The following is a 27,176-nucleotide window of genomic DNA, read 5'->3' as shown; positions in this document are numbered from 1 at the left end:
GAGGGATCCTGGAGGACAAGACAGAGGATAGGCCGCGGAATGGCCCGACTTGGAATGCTGGGTGAGGCTACAGCCTTCATTCTATTATGCTCACAGGGCAAAGCAGTGAAAAGAGAAAGCAAGAAGAGGAGTCTGGCTGAGTTTACGGACTTCCTCCCTCCCCCTACCCGCCTACCCATCCATGAACCTATCCCTTCATCCACTAAACATCCATCCGCCCACCCACCCACCCCTCCAGCCCTCCCTCCATCCACCCATCCATTTCTCCCAAGGGTTCACACCCTGGGCTGTGACCTTTGGAGGGTCTTGGAGAATGGGTGCCAGAGGCTGAGGGACAGCCGAGAGTGTTTTGCTGTTTGGTTACTGCTCTTTGGCTCGGAGAATGGACACATGTGAGCCAAGGCTTGTGCCTGTGTGGCAAGCAAACCTTCCATCTCACCAGCTGCCAAGAAAGAGGGGCTCTCACACCTCAGCTGGTACATGAGATGGGTCCAGCTGGAGAAAAGGGACCCCAAACCCAACCAAGCTGAATGGATAGGACAGGGAGGGTGGGTGCCCTGAGGCTTATTTGACAGACCCGTAGCACCTTCTCGGGGCCAGAGCCTAGAGCTACAACAGCAGGCCCGGGAGACCCAGCCCTGGCCCCCGGGAACCTGGGGTTCAGTGAGGGGCGAAACAGAGATAAGCCTCACCAGCCCTGCCTGTAGGTCTGCCCTGCCTCAGGCCTCACTCCCTGGCAGATACTCAATGATCAGTGAATGATGCCAGGCTCCCCGAAGGATAAGCCGGATAAGGAGACTTCCCTGGCCCCTGGCTGTGGTGGGTTGGATTATGTCTCCACTCAAATCAAAGTCCTAACGCCCAGTCCCTCGGATAGTGACCTTATGTGGAACAAGGGTCGTTGCAGGTGTGGTTAGTTAAGATGAGGCCCCACTGGTGCAGGTGACTGGTGGCCGTATCAAAGGGGGAAAGCTGGACAGAGATATGAAAGGGGGGAAGACAAAGCCAGGAACAAGTTATCCAAAGTACAAGCTAGGCCGATGCCTTGACCTTGGACCTCCAGCCCCATGAGACAATACATGCGCGTTGTTAAAGCTGCGTACTTGTGACATTTTGCTCTTGCAGCCTCAGGAAATTGGTGCAGTGTGCCAGTTGGGGACCCTCAGGGGTGCCCAAAGTCAGGTCCTTGTGGGTCGGGAGCTGTCCGGAGGCTGGCAGCACCCGTGGTCGCACGGGATCTCCCCTCCCCACTCAGTAGCCCCCAAGGACCCTAGCTACTCTTCATGGTGACACAAGGGCCCTTGGGGGGTTGCCCAGGGGCATGCCAGAGCTCACTGCAGCCCACCTGGGCATCTCTGGTGGGAGGGAGGGAGGGTCGGATGGGAACAACTTTGGGAAGTGACACCGGCCTCTCCCTTAATAAACTGTCCTACTCACTGTCCTACTGTTTTCTAAAACACACTACCTACTTTACAACTCTAGACTTCGTCCCCTGGCCCGAGGTTCTTTCCTGTGGTCACTTTATCACCAGCTCGACCTAAACATCACCTCCTCCAAGAAGGCACCCCTGACCACCAAGCAAACAATCTGGTCCTCTAGTTTTCTCCAGTAGCGCACACAGAGGCTTCATCTCGTGGCGGCTGTGTTGGGGTCAAGCATTGTGGCTGTCACGGCGGCTACTGTGTCCTCTGTGTTCAGAATGGTGTCTTAAATATAGCAAGTGTTCAAGAGATATTTGGGGAGGATGGATGGATAGACGGATGGGCTGACGGATGGGTGGATGGATAGACAGATGGATGGAGGGATGGGCTTATATCCCGAGGTGGAGCAGAGAGAGCATGTGGCCTTAGGGTTTTATTTTTAGCAGGGCTGTTCTCTGTGAGGTCCAGTCCAGGGCAAAAAGGCTGTGGGAGGGCGAAGCAGAGGCACAGGGCCCAGGTTCTTGACATGGCTCTGGCCGGGGCCTGCAGATCCTGCCCAGTGGCCTCGGGACCTGTGTGGGGCCTCACTTCATTCCTGCGGTCCTCTGGCTCTTGGCTCCTTCGAGGGAGGGCTGCTCTGGGAAGAGCCAAGGGAGGATGGTCCCCTAGGGCTTCCGAGGAAGCATGTTCTGGGATGCTTCCCTTTCAGTCCAGGGCCCTCCGCCTGCCCCCTGGGGGAGCCTCCAGGCCTTGCCTCCCTCAGTGGGGCCCGTGGTCTTAGATAGCCGTGGAGGCAGCTTGCGTGCACAGAGGCAGCTTTGGGGCTGTGTCAGGCTCTGGGGAGAGTGAGGGGGTTCCCAGGGTCTGTCCTGCAAAGGAGTAGCTTCTTCAAATGCCCCAGCCGGGCCTCCTGTGCTCCACTGCCTACAACGCTCTATCCCCTAATCGTGGGGAGCACAGGGCCTCCAGGCCCCTGCAACAGGGGTGGGACAAGTCTGCTGAAGGCCAGTGCTCTCGCCACAGGTCAGGCAGGGAGGGCCTGGGCTCGCTGCCCACTTGGGTCCCGAGTGGGCATGTCCCCTGGGGTGAGCCCCGTACAGATGGCCAGGAGGGGGTGCTTAGGTGGCCCAGGGCTTCTGCTTGGAGCTGCTACTGCCCAGCCCAGAGGTGCCACTCTCCGGAGGAAGGGCATCAGGTAGGGGTGACAGGCCCGGCACCCCGTCTCAGAAGGCAGCACACTGCCCCCCATCAGGTAAGGGCCGAAGCCGTCCATCTGCTCCTCCCCAGGCCAGCCCCCAAGGCTTCAGGAAAAGCCAGCTCTGGGCTTTGTTTATTTTTGGAGTTTTAACTGGCTGGGTGAGGAAGTGAGCCTTGTTAAAGGGGATTTAACTGTGGGTCACTGTGAGTTTGAGGGGCTTAGGAAGAAAGAAAGAAAGGGCTTTTCCCTTCATCCTCCCCAGAGCAGGGGCCCCTTGCTCACAAAGGCTCAGGCCCCTGAGCGGGGACCTCAATGCCAGCCCAGCTGGAGGGAGCCTGTTAATGGGGAAGAGCTTAAGTCATTTATGGGAACCGGAGAGGGGTTTCTTAGCACCGAAAAGAAAGGCCTCTCCACTCTGGGGAGGGCCAAGGGCTGGGCTGGGGGATTTCCCGGGCTTTCTTCATCAGGCCCTCAAGAGGAGGGTTGTTCCGCTGCCCTCTGGAACCCAAAGCCAGCGCAGGTCTCATGGGCCTGGGGTGCACTACAGACACATGCCCCTTGATCCCCCCTAACCACTGGGCCATGAGCCAGGCAGGCCTGGGAGAAGAGTAGGGTCCCAGTGGGGCCACCTAGGTGACTGCAGAGACCCTCCTGGTCTTTGCTCTGAGCACAGGCCTGTGAAGCAGAGGGGTAGGAGCTCTGGGCATGGCCTGGGGTGTGTGGTTCCGGGCACCCCATGCCCTTTCCTTGTCCCTGGGGACAGGCCTCCTCTGTCTGTCAGTGCTTGGGGTCCTGGAGTGCTAGGACCCCTTTCTGATGGGGAGAGGTGACTTTGGGCTCCCCACTACAGAGGAGGCAGGGGTGGGGCTCTGTGGCCCTCCCCCGCACCCCTGCCCCGGGAGCTGGTGTGTCCCCCTGACTTTGTTTTGTCACTCTTACTCTTTCCTCCGACCTCCGTCTCCTGGGCCTGAATCCCAAGATAGCCCTTCGTCAGGAGTCAGATCTCACCCTGGCAGGAGTCAGATCTCACCCTGGCCTCCGGAGGGTTTTATTATTATGGGAAACAGCCAAAGTGGTGAGGGGGGGGGGGCATCATCTCTTGCAACCAGATAAAATAGAAACAACTAAATAAAGCACCCTTGCTGCTCAAGGGAAAAATTCAACTTGTCAATTATGATTTATGAGCGATTGCCAAACGGGGAGCTGGCCTGCCTGTCTCGGAGGCCTGCTTCTGCCTCCCCCAGTGCGGTGGGCGGTGGGCGAGGCTGGGGGTGGCTGGGTTTTTCTGGGAGAAGGTGGGTCCTTCCACAGCACCGGCTGTTAACCCCTTGTTGCCTGCATATCCAGGGCCCGGCTGCCAGAGGGAAGGGAGGGGACCTCGTGCCCCCGAGTTGGCACAGAGGAGGGGAGGGCATATGGACGGCGGCCCCTGGCGATGCGCCCACGCCAGGCCCTGGCTCCGGTCCCAGTGTGAGCTTGGGACGGTGGCGGGTAAGCTCTCTATCCCTCTCTGCCCTATAAAGTCCCTGGCAGAGCCGCCCCTGCCGCCTCCCGGGCTCCCCGCGGAGGGGCACCAATTTGTCCTCGCTTGTGGCTGCTCCGGCCAGATGGTGGGTGTTTCCAGGCCACAAAGTCCTCTGACCTTTGAACAGTTGTCGCCGAATTTCAGTAATGAAAGGGCCTCTTTTGAATACGTACAAATGAGACGTTATATTTCCATACATTTTATTTCCAGCCTCATCTGCGAATCTAATATTGACCCGGAGTTATCTGTGATGGGGAAGTTATTAATTCTGACAGATATAAGGGAGAAGCTAATATTCGCCTTTTACAAACACCTAATATTAATCTCGGGCGCTGTAAACGAGTGCTGCACGCCGGCATGGGGGAGATGACACCAGCTCGGAATTTGATAATGAAAAATGGGGAAGTTTAATTTCAGGGAATGGATAAAAATGTTTGCCCGCTGTGAGGTAGGCAGCACGGGAGGCCCAGGGCAGGGCTCCCAGAGGACAGGGCACAGGTCTGGTGGCGCCCTGCCTGCCCCAGGGCCCGGGACCCAGGGGGCCTGGACACCCTAGTCCTGCAGGCCACCACTCCCCCACCCCCCGCTTAGGAGATGGAGAGCCAACCTTGGGGTTGTCCACTGGGTAGGGGTTGACCTGCAGGCTCAGAGCTCCTGGGGGTGCACGCATGCTGGGGAGGGGGAGAGCTCGGTGAGGTTCCAGCTCCTCAAGTAGAAGCAGCCTCAAATGTGCTTTTTGCCCTGGGGACCCTGCCGGCTCCACGGTCCCCTCATTGCAGCCCTAGGGTCCCCCGTGTTTGTTATGGGCTCAGCCAAGGCCGTCTCTCACTTTTCCGGCCTGTCCCCTGTGTCTCTGCTCCTGCTGCTTCTGGCTTCTCCCCTGCAGGTCCCAGTTCCGAGCCCCTTCCTGTGGGAAGCCAGCCGGTGCTCACCAAGTTGAGCCCTTTTCCATAGACTCCTATAGGGCTAAGGGATGGCTTGTGTCCAAATTCCTATTTCAGAGTCCTACCCGCAGCCCCCCAGAACATGGGGACATTGGGAACAGGCTTGGTGCAGAGGGAGGTAGTTTGGCTGAGGTCACTTGGGGGCGGGGAGAGCCTGTGGTCCAGTGTGACTGGTGCCCTCATACAAGGGGGATGTGCGGACCTAGGAGAGTGCCCCATGAAGGCGAAGACAGACACTGGGTGACACGTGCTGAGCTGAGGCGTGCGCTAAAGTTTGCTGGCAAAGCCCCAGAAGCTAAAGCAGAAGTTCTCAGAGGAACAGCGGCCCACATCCTGCATCCCGCACCACGAACCCACACCCAGCCTCGGCCTCTGAGCTGCGGGACAGCACTCTGTGGCGGAGCTCCTCGCTCAGGGTCCTCTGCACGGCAGCCGGACGGACGGCTCTGCTCACACTTTCTGTGCAGCTGCTCACCAGGAGTGCATGATTATACCGCGTGAGCACCTCCCTCCGGGGGTACCGTCCTATGCGCGTGTACCTGTCTGTTCCCAGCGCTGGCACGTGGGTGGCCCCCCTAAGAGTAGGTGTGGGTAAGTGGCCGAGTTCTGTTGTTGCCTCTGCCAGAAACACAGCAGTAAACATTCATAAGACTCCTTCTGTTTGCCCCAAATGGTGCCAAGGGCTGGGCTGTGTACACAGAACATATCTGACCCAGCGACGCCCCAGCCTGTCCTGGTGGAATGTTGTTTTGTATTTCTTGTGGGGCCAAAGGCGCTGGCAGTCTGGTCAGGGGAAGGCTCTACACTCCAGCTGGGGGCAGCATTCAGCTGGGGCAGAGAAGGTGGCTTTGGAAGACCCAGGGACAGCTGGAAGCTTGGGGGCCTTCCTGGAGGTGAGCAGGCCTCCGGCAGTGTGTTCCTCCTTGGCTCACCCTGCTTGTGGGCCTTTGGGGCGGCAACCGAGAAGCTGTGCAGGGGTCACAAAGGGCTTCCCACTTGACCCCTGAGCACAGCATCATCTCCGCGACGTCACAGCGGACCCTGACGGGTGCCTTGCACACTCTGGGGGGCGGAGGCTTGCACACTCGGGGGGGGGGGCAGAGATTATGTCATGGGGCCGATGGGATGCCTTTAAATCTCCAGCTGCTAGAACTGGGAAGGGCCTCAGCCATCACTGAGTCTATCTACTCTGTACCAAGGGGGCAGGTGAGGAGACAGAAGCCCAGAGAAGGGGAGTAACTTATCCAAAGGCACACAGCAGGTCAGGCTCTGAGCAGGGGAGAGGGCCAGCCCCTTGGCTTAGGGTTCAGACACTCACCCCCAGGAAGAAGGGGTTGAGGAAACGTTGGCCTTAATAGGAAGAATGCAGGAGAGGGAGGTCAAGACCTTCCTGTCTGCCTCCCCCCGCCCCCAACTAAGTTGCAAGCCTTCAGTGTTTACTCTGCAAACGGAAGCACCTGGGAGAATCCGAGGGGCTGCCGGCTCCTCATGCCAGGTCATGTGCTTCCCTTGCTCACCCTGTTCTCCCTCGCACACCCGCACCCCAACACCTGCTCATGCTCACACCCCACGTGTGCGGGTGGACGAGCACATGGTGAGTCACTGGGCCGCACACACAAGGCCGGGGCAGCTCAGAGTAGGAGCCTACGCTCTGCTTGTGTGTCCGTAGTGCGCCCCCGCCCACGCACACACGCAAACCCACCTACCTGCTGAGCAGACCCTGAGGATAAGGGCCCCGGGGGCTCGGGACTCCTGGGCTATGTGTGGCTCTGAAAGCAGAAGGAAGATGGGATCCTGACTACTTCTCAGGATTGCACATCACAAAAGGCCTTTTGAGGACCCAGGAATCATGCATGATTGTGAGCATGATTGTGCATGAGTGTGTGCAAGTGTGTGTGAGTGTGCACACGCACAGGGCAGGGAAGTCCATACAACCACGGTCCCCTCTCTCCTCTCAGGTGCTCCTGGTCATGGTGACGCCTGACCTATGTTCGCACTCACTGTGGTACAGGTGACAAAGGTCCTTTGGTGCCTCCCAGTACTCCCTGGCAGGTCTCTGTTCCTCCCCGGTGCTGGCGATCGATCCCCGGCTGGGCTGGGTTTCGGCAGGACTTTCCAACAGGTCCCATGCACAAAAGTCAGAGCCTGCCGGTCGGGCTTCCCCGTGTGCCGGGCCCAGCTGCCGTGGCCCTGTCCGCCTCTCGGGTGGCTCCTCCCCGGGGGAGCCGGGCTCCAGCGGCGAGCCCCACGCAGGCACTGGCGGCCTCTTGCCCGACCTTTGTGAGCTGAGACTGTGTTTATTGTCAGAAAGATGACTCAGAAATCCTCGACATATCGTACCATCAGCATTATGATCGGAGAAACAACACCTACAAAATCTATTATTCATTAAGTGGAACCAATATATAATTTAAAACAGTGGGTTTTGTCAAATAATGTTAGGTCAGCATAATTTTCTGCCTATTACTAATATCTATAACATCTTTGCCTTAGTCAGCTCTATTTAAATATGCAATCATTTACAGCTTTTGAGAATATTTCTGTGCACTCCCAATTTCCAATATTCAACTACGACAAATTTTATGCTGACATCAATAGCAAACTATTAAAGACAGTATTTCATTATTGGTTTTTCATCCCAAAAGTTATTTACAATTATATACTAAGCACTCATATTAAAGGAAACCATTTAAATGAGGTGCTATCTTCTTTAACAATATGTCTGTCACAGAATGAGATTGTGTTTAAAGATTTTATCAAGAAATGGTTGTTTGCTGAGGTTATGTTTTGTCCATGAAATATGCATTTCATATCTCTTTCATTTCATTAACATAATTTAATTTGTGCTTTGCATTTTGTGCATAATACATATTTGATTTACAAAACAAATATTTCCATTAGAAAATGAATTTCATGCAGGCAAAAAAGCAGAACCAAATGATGTATTGAAGGAAAATAAGAAGAAATGAAATGCATTTTCTCAGTCTATTAAAAAATCTATGGCATTGACAGAAAGTGCACTTAGTGCTACATTTAAAAAATAGCACATATGTCAATGTATTAACAAATAGAATTGGAAATACAAATATTTCCCTATATCAAGCCAAGAATCTCTTTATTTTAATTGAGTTGATTTAAAAGCCCAACTACAATTTAATTTTTATTTCATGATGTGGTGCTGAGGCTGGTGCCGTTGGAGCTGTGTGGGGTTGGCGGTTGATGGAAGAAGATAGTTGACCTTAAAAATGGCTTTTATTGACAATGGAGAGACATGGTTGAATAGGAAGCGAATGGGAAGCGGGCCCTTTGTGATCCGGGAGCAGGGAGGGGACGGCGGGGAGGGGGGGGCAGGCTTCTGAGCAGCTCCCGCTTGACTGCTCCCCGCTGCCCCTCCCAGGCCCCTCTCTCCTGTGCCCAGCACACCCCCTCACCCCTGTAGGGCTTGCTGGGGTCCTGGGAAGTGGGGCACTGGGGTTTTTGTTGGCCCATGTATGAGATGGAAGCTCGGGGACAGTGACTGTGGCTCTCCAAGCTGAGGCTCTTTTAGGCCCTTGTTCTGCTTCCCGCCTCAGAGGACCTCCCTCCTTGCCAGGGCCATGGCCCAGGGTGCAGCGGCGGCAGGCACACCCCATCAGAACTCATGCAGCCTTATCGAGAGTTGGTGTGCTGGGCCCACCGTGACAGTCAGCGTGGAAGACGCGAGAAGGCACGACCTAGACATCCCTGTCAGTCACTGAGAGACATGGGGCCGCGGGTAGGCCCTCAACCCAACAACCCAGGCTTCCACGCAGCCCCATAGGAACAGAGGGGTGCTGACCCTTCAGGAGAGCTGTAGGATGGAGGCCTGAGGGACAGACTGCTATAGTGCTGCTTCTCAGAGAGGACAATCTCGCACAGTGAGACTGTGGCCAAGCTGTCTACACTGGCCACCACACTGGGTTCCTAGTCCCTGACCTGAAAGGCCTTTCCTGCAGCCCATAGATCCATACCCCAGGCCTGCTTGGCCTCCCACAGAACAAGGAAGCAAACCTCGGCCTGACAGTCCTCAGGATGGACAAAACAGGGTCAGAAGGATCTCAAGTATCAGGTTGAGGCTGTTTGGAACATCCCCAGAGACTCTTTAGAGGAGAACAAGGGCTAGACTTGGTGCTGTGATTGCTGAGGAGGGCTGCCTGGAGCTCACGAGACCCTCCTGTTTATACATGCGAAGGGCAGTGGTGACACTGGGGCTCTGAGTGGGACTATAATATACAGATGTATAGGTTGTGCACTGAACCACACAAGCGATGCCATTCATCTCTACTACATTCATCTCATCTACATTCATCATGTAGGTGAACAAGAGAAGTATGCCCCTCGGAGTTGTGCAGTATGACTGCCCTGTGGCTGAATCAAGGTTTTCGACAGGAAGGCCACGTCACACCATTGGTGGCCATGGAACATCACCGGTAGGGATGGGAATGCTTCCACCTGCTCCCATAAATTCACACGTGCACTGTCTTCACAGTCATGCATGCTCACACAACTCCCAATGCTCCTGTTCTCTGTCTGCCTGACTGTCTGTCTGTCTGTCTCTCTCTCTCTCTCACACACACACACACACACACACACACACACACTCTCAAGACCCCAAAGACCAGCCTGCTTATCTATGCCCACTTAGGTCTGTGCCTTCAGGGTTCCTTATCCCCTTCCTGTCAGAATGTAGTCCCTCTGAGCCTGCCTCTTGGACAGTCCCCACCATGTGAGACCGAGGTCCATGTACACCTGGGCCCAAAAAGGATGGGTCACCTTGCATGTGGGAAATGCCCACAGGTCTCTGGGGCACAGATGCCTGGGCAGGGGACTAAGAGATACTGAAGGGGGGTTTCCTCCATGATCTGAGTGGGACTGGGAGTGCCAGACTGGAGGCTGTGTGTGTTCTTGAAAGCCCTGGGCCAGCCTGGTGTCCCTGCTCCTAACTCTGGCCCACTCCTTCAAGCCCCTGTCCCTCTTTGGGGTGTCCAGGGCCTGAGGAGGACATAGATTGTAATCAGAAAAAATCCCTTTTGTTTCTACACTAGACATCAGCTGGTTGGAAAGGGAGCAGCAGAATAAGAAGCTGAATGGTGTATAGCAGGAGCTGAAGGAAGGGGAAAAGGGTTGGGAAGGTCCCCAGCCTGGGGTCAGGGATGTCTTTGTCGGCATCCCACTGTATGTCAGGAGCCCCCGGGTACCCGCAGGCCAGTCTGACTGCCCACACCCCAATGTAGCTGGCCCCCAGCCTGGGTCCCTGGCCATGCTGCCTGAAGGAGGCAGGGAGTCAAGGTCTACACGTGGTCTTTGTTGTACCATGGAAGCTGAGGCCACTGAGCCAGGATTGGCGGCTCTAGTGGGGTAGAGACGTGGACAATACTCATCCGTGATTGGAGAAGGTACTTCCTTCCTCTGTGACCTACAGGTCGGGATGCTGGTGTCCACCTCACAGAAGAAGAGAGAGCAGGTGTGCCCGGAGGAGGACGGCCGTCCCCGCTGGGATGGGGCTGGGCCACCATGGGCTCAGCTAGTGAAAGATGCGGGAATGTGCTAACACAGGAAGTCAGCTGGCTTTCTGGCTGGGGCACTGGAAGAAAATCCATCTCTGGGGGGAGAAAAACCTCCTCATACTAGTAGTAGGGATTTTCGGCCCCAGCTGAGCCAGAGTCCCTCTTCCCTGGAGGGAGGGGGAGTGCACAAGGGCCGTAGGAAGCTTCTAGCTATCCTACCTTCTTGTGGCTCCTCAAGAAGGGAGGTCTTCAGAGGGCCTGAAGCCGCTGGGGCCGGATTGCTTCCTCACCTTGTTGGGCAGGGAGCATGCCCCAGGAATGGTGCCAAGGTGTGTGTGAGCCGGGACAGTTCCTGGGGCTGTGTCCTTCCTGGGTCTCTGGAGACCTCGCCTCTCTGGCCAGCCAGGTGTCCATCTCCTGAGGACCTGGGACATTGGCATCAGAGATGAGGTCAACCTGCCTTGAAAGGATACTTAATTTTGCTCCAGGCTGACCCATTCTAGGCCCAGGGTGCTCTCTGGTGAGCTCCATGCCACGTATTGGGGTAACAGAGGCATGGGACTCTGTCCCTGCCACAGTGAGGCACCCTTCGGAAAAGACTTTATCCTTAAATGATCTTAACAGATAGTTCTATTAAATACAACTTCCTTTTAGGCATTGAATTTATATATAGCTAATACAGATGCAGAATTTTAAGCACGAGTTGGCTTCTAGTGAGAAACACTTTCTCTTCTAGGGACCAGCCTTCTCCATCCTGCCCCTCTCCACTCTCATCCTAGCTCCTCAGCATGGCCACGTCCCACTCTTTTTGTTGTTCTAATTGCATTTGGTTTTGTTTGCTACTGTTTTTGCTGTCTTTTTTTTTTTTAAGTACCATTATGAATTTATGCTCCAATTTCCCACCAGAACTAGAAACTCATAAGGCAACCCCAGATCTGTGACATATCGGGCTGTCCTACATTCCCATTTCATTTTTTCTTGAGGCCCTACTGCTGGAACCTCTTTAAGAAGGAGCTTCAGTGGCTCTCCTGGTGTCTCCCTTCCACGTTAGCCTGGGGACGGACTGGGCCCCTCCTGCCTTCCATGGCTACATCCTCCCCTTTCTCGGTTCATTCCCTCATTTTGTTGGTATACACCCTCCAGCAACTTTCTGAGAAAGGTGCCTCGAGAATTCTTTTCTTTTTGGATTGACTTGACTGGCCATTTGGGAGGATGCATGCTCCGAGGTTGGAGTCCTTTTCCCTGTCAATGTTGATATCACTGTCCCAGTGTCCTCTCTGGGATCCAGCAAGCCTGCTGACAAGCCCCATGCCTTTCCAACGTGACCTGTTGTCCCCTGAAAGCACTAAGATCCTGTACTTATCCCCGTGGTTCTGAGATCCCACATGGATGGGCTCACTCTGTCTGGAAACGCCTGTGCTTCATGGCCAAGATGTTTCTTCGAGCCACTGCCTTCAGAGACATCTGCCCTGGTCTTCCTTGGCCACACGTCTCTGGACGTCTTGTCAGTCTGTCTCAGCACCTCTTCCTGCTGCCTTAGCTGGTGTCTCCCATTTCCATCTTTGTTCTTTCTCTTCTGCTTCTGAGGGATGAACTTCACTTTACCTTCCAACTGCCGATTCGCTGAAATCCTTCTCTCCTATTTCTCATTTTAAAAAGCTCTTTTTTCTTCTTTCTTCTCCTTCTCCTCTTTCTTCTCCTCTTCCTCCTCCTGCTCCTTCTTCTAGTTCATGTTGCTTTTGTCTGTCTCTGGTTCCTGTCTCAGGGAGTCATGTAGTCTCTTCCTTCTCGGAGGCATTAATGATAACCTCCTGGGCATTTCCTTCTAAAAAAAAAAATGTGGCAAAAAACACATTGTACCCTCTCTGACAAAATTTTGAGTGTTTTATGGGACACGAGGGAAGCCAATCATAAGTGGGCAAATACCACAAGATTCCACTTTGGTGAGGTATCTAAATTAGTCCGGCGCAGAAGCCGGGAGTACAGTGGCGGTGGTCAGGGCCAAGGGGACGGGAGGGGAAACGGGACTTGCTTGCTCTTCCCTGGGTGTAGAGGTTCAGTGGGGCGCGATGAAGAAGGGCTGGAGATCGGTGGGCACTTCCTTTCTCACTCTTGCATCGCCTCCATGTCTCCCAAGTCCCTCTGCTGGCCTCTGTCTCTTGTTTTGGAGACCCTCCTCAGACGCCTGGTGGCATGTCTTGGAATGAAGGACCAGAGGCCCCTCTGGAAAGTTAGTGTGCAGACTGGCCCGCTGGGACCTCTCTGTAGGCCACAGGGAGGTGACCTGCCCATTTACTGGGAACAGCAAGTGTGGGATCCACGGGTGTCTCTCCTGGGCCAGTCTTGCCCGTGAGAACCCCTCTGGTCTCCCGTGGGCTTGGGAGTATGTGGATGAGCACAGCTGTCAGTTCTGGAGTCTGGGGGATTTGAGGCTTCTTTGTCCTCCTTGTTCTCATCATGGTACCTGCTGTCTCTGCCCACCTTCTCTACAGAACAGGTCCCACTCTCTGCTGGGGGGCAGGAAGTGTGCCCTTGGACGCCCGGGCCTGGGGGTTTATCGGGGTGACGGAGGCTGGGTCATCCTTCCACTCTCAGCTCTGTCCACACCTTGTGCTCAGACGTACCTGGTGGCCTCAGGCCCCCAGCGGTCACCCCTGCAGCCGCTCACGCTGGTCCCCTGTGCTGTCCACTCGCTATCGCTCCCTCTGTTCCCCTTCTCTGTCAAAACCCCCCCATTCTCTCTGCTGTGCGGACTCGTGCCTTTTCATTCTCTTGCTGCCTGCGAGTGCCCTAGACCCAAGAACAGAGAGAGGCATACGTTCTGAGTCTTCCGCGGGTACCCACAGAGACACAAGCGTGGGGCTCCCCTGCGCCAGTCCCCTCCCGTCCTTTGGACTCAGTTTCCTCATGTGCGCACGACAGAAGTATTGGGTGACCTGATCTTCCAGCTCTGCTGGTGTATCTGGATTCTGCTGAGTTCTGAAAAAAAACCTGCCCGGATCCCACGATCCCACAGAAGGAAGCTGGGCCGTTTGTCCAGAATGTCCCCAGGCTGAGCCGAGGCCACTCCTCCTTCCAGTCCCAACCAGCTGGACCAGGGCCTGCGCCCAGGAGGTCCCTCCCTCCCTCCTCACACTCAGCCCCCGCAGCCCAGGAGGGGACGTGCAGGAGACAGAAGTGGGAGAGGTGCGGTCCGTGGCTCCCACACAACTCGTGGTCCATCTCCCACACACACACACACACACACACACACACAGAAGTTTTTAGTATAAACACCCACACTGGCCAGCTGTACGCCCTGCTTTAAAACACAATGTAGTAATACAAAACACGAGGTACAAAAGACCCACGGAGCAGGAGGACAGAGTTTGTGTCTCCGTTCCCAAGAGGAGGGGGCACGTCGTGCCACCCGGAGCCGCAGGGGGGACTGCCAGCGTGGGTGGGCGGCAAAGGTGGGGGAGGAAAGCGCGGGCACCAGCCTTTGCTGCGTGTCCTCTGGAAGGAGCAGGTGCGGCAGGGGACGCAGGTCAGGACCGGCGGGTTGGGGTGATTTCCACAAGTGCTGGGGCACAGGGCTGTTTCTAGACACCGGGCACCGGTCCCTGGGGTGACATGGAGAGGGGGTAGCAGCCTGGACAGGGAGCGTCCCACTGCATGGAGGGAGAGGAGGGGAGGTTGGTGCGGGCCAGGGGCTGGGTGGCTTGCATGACCATTCCGTGTTCTGGGGACTAGCTAGGCCCGGGGTGGGGGCAGTCCCTGCAGGGGCTACAAGGCCCAGATGTCAGAGCATCAGAGCCACTGAGAGTAGAGGACGTAGTTAATAGATGACCCTGTCCAGCTGCCAGAGAGAGGCCTCTGCTGGGCCATGAGAGGGACAGGAAGGGTAGATGATGTGGGCACGCTTGGCAGGTTCCCCTGAGCCCACGGGGCCAGAGAGCTGGGCAGGTGTGGGGGGCATCCTGAGCGAGGACTGCACAGGGGGGATGGGCTGATGCGCCGGAGGAGGCAGGTGTGAGGGGCTACCTGGGGGCGGGGGGTCTGTGAAGGCGCTTGAAGGATAAAATAGTGGGTGCTGTGGGAAGTTCTCCTTCTTTTCTTCCTCCTCCTTCTCCTTGCAGAGCATCAGCCGATCAGCCAGCTCTCAGTTATGTGTGTGAACAGGCTGCTAAAACGTACCCAGCAGCCCCCCTGATCCCCAAGGTTGCTGTGGCACAGCAGGGGAGCCCGGGGCACTCTGGGTGCAGAGCAGGGGCTTGCGGGGGAGGGGGAGCTGGAGAGAGAGGGGCCTTGGGGTGCGCCTGTGTGTTGATGTTGGTGGAGCGGGCGGGTGGGGGCCCGGCCCCTCGGTTCCTGTTCCCTGCGGGTCAGGGCGCCCTCATGGGGCCCCACTCAGGGGAGGGGCCTCCTCAAGTGCCACCTGATGGCGGGAAAATGAAAGCCATGATTTAGAGGCCGCCTCCACTCGACGGGCTGGCTTCCGTAGCCCAAGACGCTCAGCTAATGAACCTCAAGCAGATTCATGGCTGTGCGTGAAGTCGACGGGGTCCTCACTCCGCGGAGACGAGCAGCATAAATCTTTGTTTTTAATGTCTAATGATATGTAAAATATTTAAATTTGCAACTCAGAATTATTAAGCTGCCAAGGTTTTTTGCCTATTAAAGTGTATTCTTGTCGGAGAATTTATGGGGCGCCCTGTGCCCGCCGCCAGCCCCTGTGAGGGGACAGGAGGTATAGATTTGTGGTCTCCTACTGTAAAAAACTTCAGGATCGTCTGACCCTGTAAACTGAAAATTCATGTCTCTCGCCCGGGGACAAATGCATTCTTTGTAAAGGCGGCCCATGGCCAGCCTTGGGCTCATGTTAGTTTATTGTCACTGGTTGATAACGTTTAATGGAAAAGATACAAGAGTGCCAAAGAATTTTAATTATTTTTGTGATAAAGTTATATGTTCGGCCTTGAAAAAGTAGAGATAATGCAGGGATTCATTATTATTCCCACTGTGTTTAAACAGACGACACAGAATGCAAACAAAAGCAGATGAAATTTGAAAAGTATTATCAATATTGCAGATAGCAGATGCCCTTTCGAATCAGAACAAGCATATCTTCTATAGCAACTTTATGGTTGAGTAGTTTATTCATTTCTATTAGAAGGTTGTACGTTTCTAAAATATGTAGATGGTATCTAGAAAAACCAACCAACCAGACGGGTCATTGTGCTTGTTTTCCTAAATTTATTATTTCACTTCTGCGGGCCCGATCTGAGGGGCATTAACATGGGAGTGGAGTCCTATTGTGTCAAATTCTATCTCGTGCGTGACCTTTGGCGGGCTTGGCGCTGGCGTGGAAAGGAAATCGGAACGAGGTGTCTGGACCATGGTGGAGTGCGCGCTTGGCTTTATCTGGGTTGTGGTTGTGAGGCTGGAGTCAGGGTCTGCCTGTCTGTTGGTAAACTTGCCGTGTTCTCTGGGCTTCTTTTGGCACCCGACAGAGGGAAACAGGTCCTGAAGCAAAGGGCGATTGTCCCTCACCACCTGTCCTCCTCCCAAATAACCCCCCCACCCCGGCCAGCCCCAGACTGCAAGGGTCACTCCAAGGTGTTCAAGGGGATTTTGGCTTCACCTTGGCACATAAAAATGGGTCCAATTTCTTTCTAGGGCTACAGGCTACCTGGATGACTGCTTGATCCTGACGCCCCTCTTTGGGGCGGGGCGCTTGTGCCTTCCTATTCTGAGGAATTCTATCCTCACTTTTCTGAGAAATGGATCAATCCTTGTTCACTCAACAGGGTAGCCTGGAGCTTCAGCTTTATAACCAGGGTCTTGGGTTCCTTGGGAACCCCGTTTCCCCAGCCGTAACATGGGTTGGATACTGTAGGGGTCGTTCGTTGTACAAGAGGTAATCGAGTCATGAAAGCTCTCAGCCCCTTGTTGGGCATTAAGTGCTTGGTAAGAGCGAGTGGCTACTATTATCAGTACTGTTGCTTTCTTCCACTGATGGCTCCTGGTGCATAGGAGATCGCTCTCGCTGTCCCAGGTGTCGGCTGAATGGGGCTCCTTTCCGGGCTGATGTTTCTTTGAGGCTGCCCCAGGAGTGTGACCAGCACTGGCTGGGTCTTTGAGGGTGGCTGTGACACACGGAGGAGGAGGGAAGGGAACCCTCATCCCTGGGCACTCGGAGTTAGAGGGTCTTGGCCACCGGAAGGCTGTGAGGGCAAGCCCAGACTCTGGACGGGGGGGTCATTAAGCCTGTCTAGGAGCTGAGGACAGGTTTGGACAGGGGTGTCATGAATTAACAGTGCTTTCAAGAAGCTATTCCTAGCATAAAATGTCTTCTTAGGAGAACGAACTGGCTCAGAGATAGGATGTTTGTAGAAATAAACCACGTGATGAGCCATAAAAAACATCTTTCTATGTTCCAAAGGACCGGTGAGATACCTACTGTGTGCCCTAGCCACAATGGAGTAATACTAGAAATTAAAAGCAAAAGGATAGCTGGAATTTCCTGTGTGCTTGGAAGCTAAATCACATTTGAAACAGAAGTAATAAATTAGGAAAACCTGGAATGGACAGATCTTGAAGATGTTATGTGTCAAAATGCATGGGTCACAGAGAAAGTCCCAAGTACATGGAGGGAAATTTATGCCTTTTGGATACATTTATCAGGAAACAAGAAGGGTCGACCACAAATGAGCTTAGCTTTCAACTGCAGAGATTGGGAAAAGAGCAAACCCAAAGAAATAGGAAAGAAAGTAGTAAGGGTTAGGGCAGACACTTATCATGTAGAGCAGACGCTCAGAGACACAGACAGAGAACTAAGGCAGAGCAAGTGGCCAGAGATGATGGAGGCAGGAGGCAGACCCAGGAGGTCTCTGGTGGAGGGGGTGGGCCAAGGGGACCTGAGCTTCCCAAGCATCTGCCAGGACCGGTTTCCCTGGGCAGTCCTGCTTTATGCCTGTCGTCCCCTCATAATTATTAATGACAGTTCCTTTCATCTCCGAGTGTCCTGGTTTGGAAGGTAATGTACACCTGTGAGGCGTCCACTAAGAGCCACGCGTGGCCACTAAAAACTAGAAATGTGGTTTGTCCCCAATGTGATGTGCTGTTGGTGTGAGCTCACGCCGGCTTTTGAGGACATAGTACAAGAAAAAGAATGTAAAGTAGCTCAGTATTTTTTTTTTACGTTGATTACATGTTTAATAATCTTTTAGACATATTGGGTACATAATTAAAATTAATTTCACCTGATTCTTGTGTGTGGCTACTGGAGAACTAAAAATTGCCCGTGTGGTGGGCATTCTGTTTCCCCTTTTTTCTTAGAGAGACGGAGGGAGTCCATGTGCTTTGAGCGTGGGAGTTGGGGCGTTGGGGCAGAGGAAGAGGGAGAGAGAGAATCTCAAGCAGTTCCCTTGTCCCGCACAGAGCCTGATGCAGGGCTCAATCCCATAACCCTGAGATCATGAATCAAATCACAAGTCAGATGCTCAATGGGCTGAGCCCCCCAGGTGCCCTGGCATTCTAGTTCTGTTTTCCAGATCAGCCTGGCTGTTAGCGGGCTCTGGGCTGGGAGAACGCTGACCTGTCTTGGTCAAATTACACCGTCTGTGCAGTGGGAAAAGGACCTGTCTGACGAGATCGGTGGATGGAGTTGGGGGGGGGGAATGACACTCAGATAATTCATACAAAGTACTTAGCACTGTGCACTTAGCATTCATTAGGTACTAGTTGCCAGTCATAAAACCCAGCATAATGATGAGATGCTTCCTCCCCACAGTCCTCTGACGCCGTTTTATCGCCTAGGAAGTGACGGCGCACGGAAAGCTTTAGTGGCTCGCCCGTGGTCTCCGGAGTGCGGAGCCCGCCTGCCCCTCCTGCCGCACGGCGCACCTGGGACCTGTCACCCGCACTCCGGGGCCGACACAGGCTGGCTTCTCCGCCTCCAAGCGGTCCTTCCTTCCTCCAGCTTATCTGCCCTTGCCCTCCTGCTGCCCACCCGCCCCTGGTCGTCTCCGCCCCTCCTGGCCCCGAGCCAGAGGAGAATGTACTCCGAGTTTCCCTCTCTCCATGACCTCCCCTAGTCCTCCTAGCACCGAGCATGCGGCTTGGCCCCCAGCGCAGACTGGCCAGCAGTTTGATGGATGCTTTCTTGGTTCCTCGAGGAAACCCTCCTGCTTGAGCTAAATGCTGTTCTTTCAGACCTTTGGGCAAGATGGGCCTTAGCCGCAGTGATCGGCGATGTGGTGAGCAGAAATGCCTTTGGGGAGCCTGGTCCGTGCAGGGCTGCGAGAGCTGATCTCCCCAGCGGGACGTGCTGACTTGGGGACCTACCTGAGCCTCAGGTACGGCTCCTGGTTTCATGGATCGCACCACAACCTCCATTTCGGTAAGGACAACCCCCTCGGCCAGGTTCCTGTCCTGAGACCCCCTCCCCTGCCCCTCCAGTGGCAGATCCCCTGTAGACCCGGTACCTGACCCAGTGAGAGTGACATGAGCCGACAGAAGCCACCGCGCGCAACAGTCTGTCATGGGTCTTGCTCCATTCCAGGGAATTCGGGGACATTTGCCAGCAACGTCCATATACTGGCTTCCTGCAAGGGTGACTGGAGCCCGTCAGGGGAGTGAGGAAGTGTGGAGACGAAGAGCTGCTGTTCCCACAGAATCTTCAGTGTTGATGAAGTACATGAGGTTCTTTCCTTTACTCTTCACAAAAGTTCCGCTGAGAGGTGTTAGGATTGCCGTCGTGCAGCCGGGGAAGCCCGCGCAAGGTGGGTAGTAGCTCCCAGCTGGGTCCAGGAAGAGCCAGGATTTGGGAAGGACCTGCCTGGTCCTGGGGATGGGTGCCGCCATCTGGTCTATCCTGGGCGCCTCGGGACGGCCAGGGGCAGGGAGGGGGCTGTCGAGAGGGTGGCAAGAGCTTGAGGTCAGGAGTCGGTAGGATGTGTTCAAATTTTGTCCCAGGGTGGCTCCCTGCCCGAGCCGTGTGGCAGTCGACCACGGGGGCACCGGTCCACCCTGGACTAACTGCCAGCAGAAGGAGCGGAGCAGACAAGCCTGTTCGTGCTTAGCCACGCGGGGGACGGTGGGCACGGCCAGCCTGACCGGGCTGATGCACACAGCAGGCTTCTGCTGTGAGCTTGGCTACCCGGCAGACTGCCTGGAGGAGTCCCACAGTGCCTCATCTCAGGGACCAGCACGGCAGGTGGCCCCTTCATCCCAAAGCCCTTCCTGCAGCCCGTGTTCCTGGGGAAGGAAGTGCGTCTCCCTGCCCGGCTGCCCCTGCCCACCGCGGGTGAGGACCTCAGGGCTCTCCGTGCGGATGGGCTGGGGGCACTTTTCATAAGCACCAGCAGGAGTGAGTGGGCTTCTCTTTTATAAGCTCTGTCCTTCTTTGAAAATGGAGCTTCTTAAAATCATCCCCTTTGGGAAAAGTAGCCTCGACTCTTCTACCATTACACGCAGTGATAACATTAAAAGACAAAATTGTGTACGCAGGTCCGAGGCAGTTATAATTAGAATAATTGTCCTGTGTTTCAGGTGCCCCTCTTTCTGGGAAGCTCGAAGCACTCTGTGAACATTATCCAATTAATTCTGGAAATAGCCAGTGAGAGAGGTGGGAACAGGTCTGTCGTGCACCGTTTATGGCTGGGGAACTATGGCCCTGAGAGGTTAAGTGACTTGCCTAAGGTCCCACAGAGTCAGGAACTGAGCCCTATTCAGTGACAGTGGATTGGGATCCTCACAGAAAGCATTTATTATTCAGCCATGGCTCCAAATGGCAGGTAAAAAGGCCTGGTTTTCATACACATGCCAGAAATTTCCCATTGAGCTCCCAGGTCACAGTTTCTCTTGGAACTTAGAGGAACCCCGCCCTCGCTGTGTCCTCGCCGTGTCCCCTCCGTGGACGGTAGAGACTCCCTCTCTTATGGCCACATGTCCTGTGGACTGCACTCTGAAAGTAGTGAAGTCATTCATAAAGGTTCCCGAAGATGACCACGGAGTCATTACCGAGAGGACTAACCAAGCCAGATGTAGTTGATGGGTTATAGCACCAACTCACTAGGAAGAAGAACCTCTTTTTTTCTTTTTTTCTTTTACGAGAGAAGCAGACTCCCTGCTGAGCAGGAAGCCCGATGTGGGACTCCATCCTGGGACTCCAGGATCATGACCTGAGCTGAAGGCAGTTGCCCAACCAACTGAGCCATCCAGGCACCCAGAAGAACCTTTTTTTTTTTGGAGAAATGATCAGCAGAGTCATGATCTGTCAGGCAGCTCTCTTGATAGTGTGGTTTTTATGAGCTAGCCTCAGCTGACTTTCCAACACCCCAAACCCCTTGGCAGAGAAGCAGTGGGCACTCCAGAAGTGGCTTAGACCCCAGGTGCCATGAAGGGGACATAGGTGGGAGAAGATGAGATGCCCGGCTGGTGGCTTGTGGGAAGCACAGGACGGGATGAGGTCCCAGGTGTGTATGGACAACTATGCTGGAAAGTTCTCTCCACCTGTAGGAGAGCATGAGGGTGATGATGGGAAGGATAGAGGTCCCAGGTGTGTATGGACAACTATGCTGGGAAGTTCTCTCCACCTGTAGGCATGAGGGTGATGATGGGAAGGATGGAGACACTGGGCTCCAAACAAGCTTCTGGGCACAGCTTCCATGGGAGAGCCTGAAAGCGGGAGTTCTCTCAGGGAATGCTGCCATCGAGCTGGAGGAGGACAGAGCTGGCCCCCATGGGGTGTATCCAAATTCACTCACTCAGTGGACATCACTAGTATCTCCGGGGAGATACCAGTGAGCCAGAATGGAATAACAAAACCAACCACACAGCAGCCCCGGTCCCTGCCCTCCTAGGGCACGCTGTCTCGGGGGATCCAGACATGAATGTTTAAGAACCACACAGTCAAATGTAATATTTATATGATGAACTCAAGAAGATCGTGTCCTTGGAAAACGCGAATGAAGAGTGGGGGTGGGGATGGTGGGGGCTGGTGACAGAGGAAGACTCCCTGAGAAAGGGCCATCGGCGGAGACCTCAGGGGGTGACCTGCGAAGAAGTGTGTGTGGGAGAAAAGGTGTTCAGCAGCACCAGGAACAGGCAGAAGAAGTGAATAAAGGAATGAGGAGTCTTGGTGATACATGAAGAAGAACCCAGTCTCTAAGGTACCTTTTTTCTTGTCTGCTTGAATCATTGCTTTAGTCCACTCAGGCTACCATACAAATACCACAGACGGGGAAGCCAGGATTTGGTTAGACAACACGCATGTATCTGTTCTGAAGGCCCAAGTCCAAGGTCGAGGTGCCCGCAGCGTTGGAGTCTGATGACAGCCCACTTCCTGGTCTATAGACGGACCCATGTGGGGGCAAGAGAGAAGGCCTAACACCTCCAAATACCATCACACTGGGGTTAGGCTTCAATGTAGGGACTTGCGGGGGGCGGGGGGGGCGGTCCATAGCAGTCATCAAAATTCAAATCCAGTTCAGTGTTGCTTACGAGGATGTGTGGAGGAGAGCGTGGAAGGAGTTAGAGCCCCGGGTTAGAGCCCACGGGATGGGCGGGGCCCTGGCCTGAGGCCCAGAGTCCAGGAGAGAAGAGCACCATGGACAGGTGGAGAGGAAGCTCCTGTCCATCACAGGCTCTGAGGGCCATTCTTCCAGCTGGGGTAATGGCTGCTGGTTGGGGTTCTCTGGCTATTTGCCCCCAGCTGGTCCCAGCCCTAGAGAGGAAGAAGCAAGGCCCAGGAGGTCTGGGCCCTGTTGCTGAGTATGGCTCATGGGGGGTCAGTGGGCGGGCTGTGGAGGCCTCACACACATGTCCTATGATGGTGTCATAGGAATCCCCTCTCTCTGGCACGCACATGCACGCGAGCACACTCACAAAATCACACACACACACACACACAGGTCCGATGACAGGGAAGTTTGCCTGTTTGGCTCACTTATTTCCTGGGCCACTCCAACACTGTGCAGCTGACAGTCTAGTCTGCCTTGTTCCCAGCTGCCGTTCCCCTGTTATCAGGGGCTCCCCTCAGCCTCCTCATCTTCAAGAGGGGGTACCCGGAACGCAGCTTGGTCTTCCCTGGAGAAGGCCTGGGTGCTCCGGCGAAGCCCCCAGGGAAGCCAGGAGCTTCAGGAAGGCAAACAAACTATTAAAACAGCTCTCAGGGGCCGCCTTCCCATCCCGGGAGAATTAGGTGGCCAGACTCCTCCCTCCTGCCCTGTGATTATACAATAGATTTAAAGTCTCTGATATCCACAAATCTACATCAAAATATATTCTCTAGCCGTGGGGAATGTCTCAGAATTGTTAACCTTCTCCCCAGGTATTAGAGGTAGCACACTGTGAGATTAGATGTATATTTTCTTCAAGACACGCCACCCATGGAGGGGTTCATATTTACATCTTTTGTTGATATTTTTTATAGATTAAAAGCGCCTCTTTGCTAGGTGATAATTCTGCTAAGTACTGTAATTTGCTGCCATTAATATTTGTCTGAGTCCTAGTTTGCAAAATATATTTGAAACCATGTTAGAAAGTCGCATAATTGCTTCTTTGCGAGCTGGGAAATGAGTAGTTTCTTTACCCAGCCTTTATCCTGTTAACCTTGGAGGGGAGGGGTGTTCACCAGAGTCCTGGGGACGCCTGAGCACCGGTGCCCATTGAATTCCAGGGCCTCCTGGGGGCGAGGACCCTGCCTGGCTGGACCGGCTCCCTGTGGCTTCCAGGCTCTGTCCAGGGCTGCAGGTCTGGCCCTGTTCCCTCCCGGACCCCTGGTGGGAGGTGAGTTCCCCTGAGCTTGCCCAGCCCTGCCTGGGCCTGAGGCCCCCAGGGGTTGTAGAGAGCTGCTCACCCCATGGGACCCAAGGCAAGGCGTCTACTCTTCCTTGGCCTTCTCTCAGTGCCTTCTCTGGAACGTGGGGCTGTTGCTCTCCCACACTGACTGTCCCAGTAGTGTAGGCGAAAGGCTCCTGGTGGCTGTGAGCCTGCTGCATAGCAGGTGCTCAACGAATATTCCGGAAATGTGTGAATGACTCAGTTGGTGGTCCCTATGACCAGGCTGGTTCTCCCTGAGGGCGAAGCTTGAGGGCCCTAGAAGCCAGGCAGCGCAGGACTCGGTGAGAGGAGCCAGGCAGGGGCTCTGTTTGGCCAGCATCAGAAAAGGGGGACCCTCTGGTGCAGGGCAGGGAGCCCCCAGGTGCAGAGCAGGGAGCCCCCAGGGTGAGCTCAGCCTCTGCCTTCCAACGCAGCAAGGGACCCCTGCTCTCTCCTGTGCTCCCCACACCACACCCACCCACTCTCCAGGCCTCTTGCCGCTGGAACGGAGGCAGCTGAGGGCTTTGTGACCAGGTAGGCATCCAGTCTGGGGTCTGGGTGGGGGTTGGTGCCGCCAACCAGAGCCTCGTCCTGGTGAGCGGCTGTGTGCGCCCCAGCTGCACGTCTGTGTGCACAGGGCTTGCCCGTGTCTGTGTCTATGCTCCATGCGGGCCCTGCTGCTCTCCCCACAGCGATCGATCTGGCCTCCTAACTGCTTCATCTCCCCTCCCCATGTTCTGCTCCCCCATCTGATCTTATCTCCCTCCTGCCGTCAGCCCTTCAGCACCATCCCCCCAGCGCCTTGTCCAGCGTGCCCATGGCCAGGCCTTCCTGATCTCTCTACCTCGGTCATGGCCGGTCCCTCCGGCCGCCTGCAGCTGCCATCCGGCCTTTGCTCGGTCTCTCCCTCTTAGCTTGGCGAACTCCCACTCATGCACGGCTCCTCGCGGTGTCCCTCCCTTCTGGCCCTCCTCCCTCTCCCAGGCTCGCCCATGTCCCCTACCTTACAGCCTACCTGCTGGCTGCCTGCTCACCTGTCCAGCCGCAGGGACACGCTAGGGGGTCGGGAGCCATCTCAATGGTGCTCACTCCCAAATCCCACTCTGAGCTGTGTCCTCCGTGGTCCACATCACGACCCTGTTCTCTCTAGCCACGGCGGGGCTTGTACCCTCCACTCCTTTGCCGAGGTTGGGGAGGCTGCGTGGGCCACCCCTGGTCACCGGGGCCCTTTCATGCTCCAGCACAGTGTGGTGGAGTCTGGAAAGCATAGTAGTGAGTGAGCGACTTTGGTCCATCCCCTTTCTCTGGCCTGCTGGGCTGCTGGGTTCAGGCTAGGCAGGGGCCGGTATTCGGGGCCAAAGAGGCCCCTGCAGCCCGGGCTGGTCCTTGAGTACAGCCAAGCTGAGCCGATGGTGCAGGGTCTGGCCCTCTGTGCGGGGAGCACAGGGGCTGCAAAGACATTTCCCTTTTCCTCCATCCTGCCTGTTACCAGTCCCCCCTCTAGCCCTGTAGTTTCCAGTCCACAGAGCGCTGCCCTTCTCGGGCTTGACTCCCAGCCTCTTCCGTCTCCTTCCACTCCCTTGCACAAGGGAATCCCTCTTTGCTGGAAACGAATTTAAGCCTTGGAGAGGAGGAATGCGTGAAGCTGAGCCACAGGGTTCATTGGCGTAGGTCAAATCCAGCTCACGCCCATCCCTGGGAACGTAGGCTGCATAGGGTGAGACAGTCACCAAGGAGGGTCCCTGACCTGGGCAGGGATGATGGCCTTTGTCCCCTAGGCTCTACACGGAAATCCTAACACAGAGTTTCTGCCGCACCCTCCTGTGCTCCCCCGCTGTGCGCTGTGACCATAGACAACCCCATGGAAACCCTTCCTGAGTCTCACGGGGGGTCAGGGGACTGGGACTCCCACTCAGAGAGACGGGTCCTGGAGGCAAATCCCTCACCATCAGCTGAATGAGCTGGAGCTCTAACCCGGCGCATGAGGGGCTGCTGCCTGCGCCGATGCTGGCCAGGGTGGAGATGCTTTAGGTACCAAGTCTGCTCTGGCTCTGGCACAGGCCTCACAGGGGTGTGGCGGGCAGGGGCAGACGAGGGAGTGTGAAGTGCTGTCTCGGTTTGTCTGAGGAGGGATGGGAGGGCAAGTGGCTTATTTGGGAGTTGGCACTTGGAGGGAGGGGGAGGGGTGACTGGGAGCAGCTCATCGGGGTGGCTGGGGACAAGTCTGTGCAGAGGATTGTCCACAGGCCGTCTGCGAGGGCTGCTCCTGCAGAGCATTACAGCCCCCAGCACTGAGGCCCGTCTCACGCTGCCTCTGCCAGGCTCTGTGGGGGCCAGCACACCCCCAGCCCAGGGTTGCAGGTGCTGGTGGGACCAAGCGCGGGCACTGGGGGGGCGTGGCACTGGGGGAGGGTGGTGGGCAGCACATCGACAGTCTGGAAGGAAATAAGCCTGGCCACACTTACACGCACTGTGTAAAGGCGCGCTGCTGCTAGTACTGCAAATCGGAAGGGCCTCTAGGAATTTGTCATGTCTGATTTGCTTCTTCACAGAGGACAAGGGTAGGTCCAGAAGGGAGTGCTTATCCAGGGTTGCATCCCACCCCTTGTCATGGGGCTGCTCCTGCCTTCGGGCTGTGCTCTCTTCCCAGAGGTACCCACTGTTCCAAGCCCCCACTGCCCTGGCCACCCTACGCATCTTACCCCATCAGACCCTCACGACGCTGTGCACGATGAGGATTACCATTCCCATTTCACAGATGAGAAAACTGAGGCCCAAGAAGGGCACGTGAATGGCCAAGGCCACATGTGTTAGTAAGTGGCAAAGCTGGGGTGTGTGCCCCCAGAGCCGGCTTTGAGCCCCAGCACTCACGGCTGTTAGCGAGCCTCAGAGAAAACAAGGGGACATGCTCTGGGAATAGGAAGCTCATAGTTTCAGAGACAAGTACATTTTGTTGAGGAGAAAGAAAATTTTGGCCAAACCGAAGCTGAGAAGCTGTCTGAAATGCAAAGGTCAGAAATGGCACTCTGCTTCCAGGGAAGCCAGGACTCAGAGGAGGCTCCACAGATGGGGGGGGGTGTTATAGCCCCGAGAGGGCAGGAACAAGCCTGAGAAGTGGTGAGGACAGTGGGGACTGAGGATAGGGGTTCCTGGTGTGAGAATAGGGCACGGACAGGGCTGGGCATGCCGCCGCTTACCCCCCACCTGCCCGCCACTCCTGGGGCCACAACCCCGGAGACAGGCGTCAGGCACAGATGTGCTCAGTGACTTCTGGAGGAGAGAGACGGTCACCTTTCTTTACTCTCCCCAAATGGAGCAGAGTCTCCAGACTCCAGCCAGCAGGGAGACTGCATCTATGTTACTGAGGTCCCCTTCTCTCTTGCCATAGACCAGGCACAAGTTCAGGGCTGGAAAGTGTAGACCCAAGGCATTTACGTTGTTCCTGTGGTCACTTGGTTAGATGGGGTCCCTAACTCAGGCTGGGGAAGCCAAGCTTCCATCCCTTCCATGGGCTGGCTGTCTGTGTATTCACATCCCATGGCTGTGTGTCCCCTTAGGCCTCAGCTGTCCCCTTTGTGAGTCGAAACCCTGTAGCAGCAGGGGCTAGGGTTGCTCGTGAACTTGAAATGCCCAGAGTTGCCTCTTCAAGGTGGGGAAGGGACAAGAAATGTTTTCATCTTTTCTGAGCAGACCCAACAGAACCTTCCACATCCACCCCCCCCCCACCAAACACAACAAAAATTCAGTATGCTACAT

General features: G+C 55.3%; 1 long non-coding RNA gene across 1 annotated transcript in view; it reads left to right on the top strand.

The window, feature by feature from the left end:
- The window catches only part of LOC123390961, a 41,293-nt gene extending 21,848 nt beyond the window's left edge, over nt 1–19,445 (top strand). The window contains exons 2-3 of the long non-coding RNA XR_006605564.1: nt 18,810–18,996; nt 19,159–19,445. This is a non-coding gene — a long non-coding RNA (uncharacterized LOC123390961). The remainder of the gene's footprint in view (nt 1–18,809; nt 18,997–19,158) is intronic.
- The last annotated feature ends 7,731 nt before the right edge of the window (nt 19,446–27,176 follow it).

The sequence above is a fragment of the Mustela putorius genome, unplaced genomic scaffold, assembly GCF_011764305.1.
Source record: "Mustela putorius furo isolate JIRA1106 unplaced genomic scaffold, ASM1176430v1.1 tig00000174_pilon_pilon_pilon, whole genome shotgun sequence".
Classification (NCBI taxonomy): domain Eukaryota; kingdom Metazoa; phylum Chordata; class Mammalia; order Carnivora; family Mustelidae; genus Mustela; species Mustela putorius.
The sequence above is the reverse complement of the archived record's forward strand: the minus strand, read 5'-3'. Positions and strand labels throughout refer to the sequence as shown.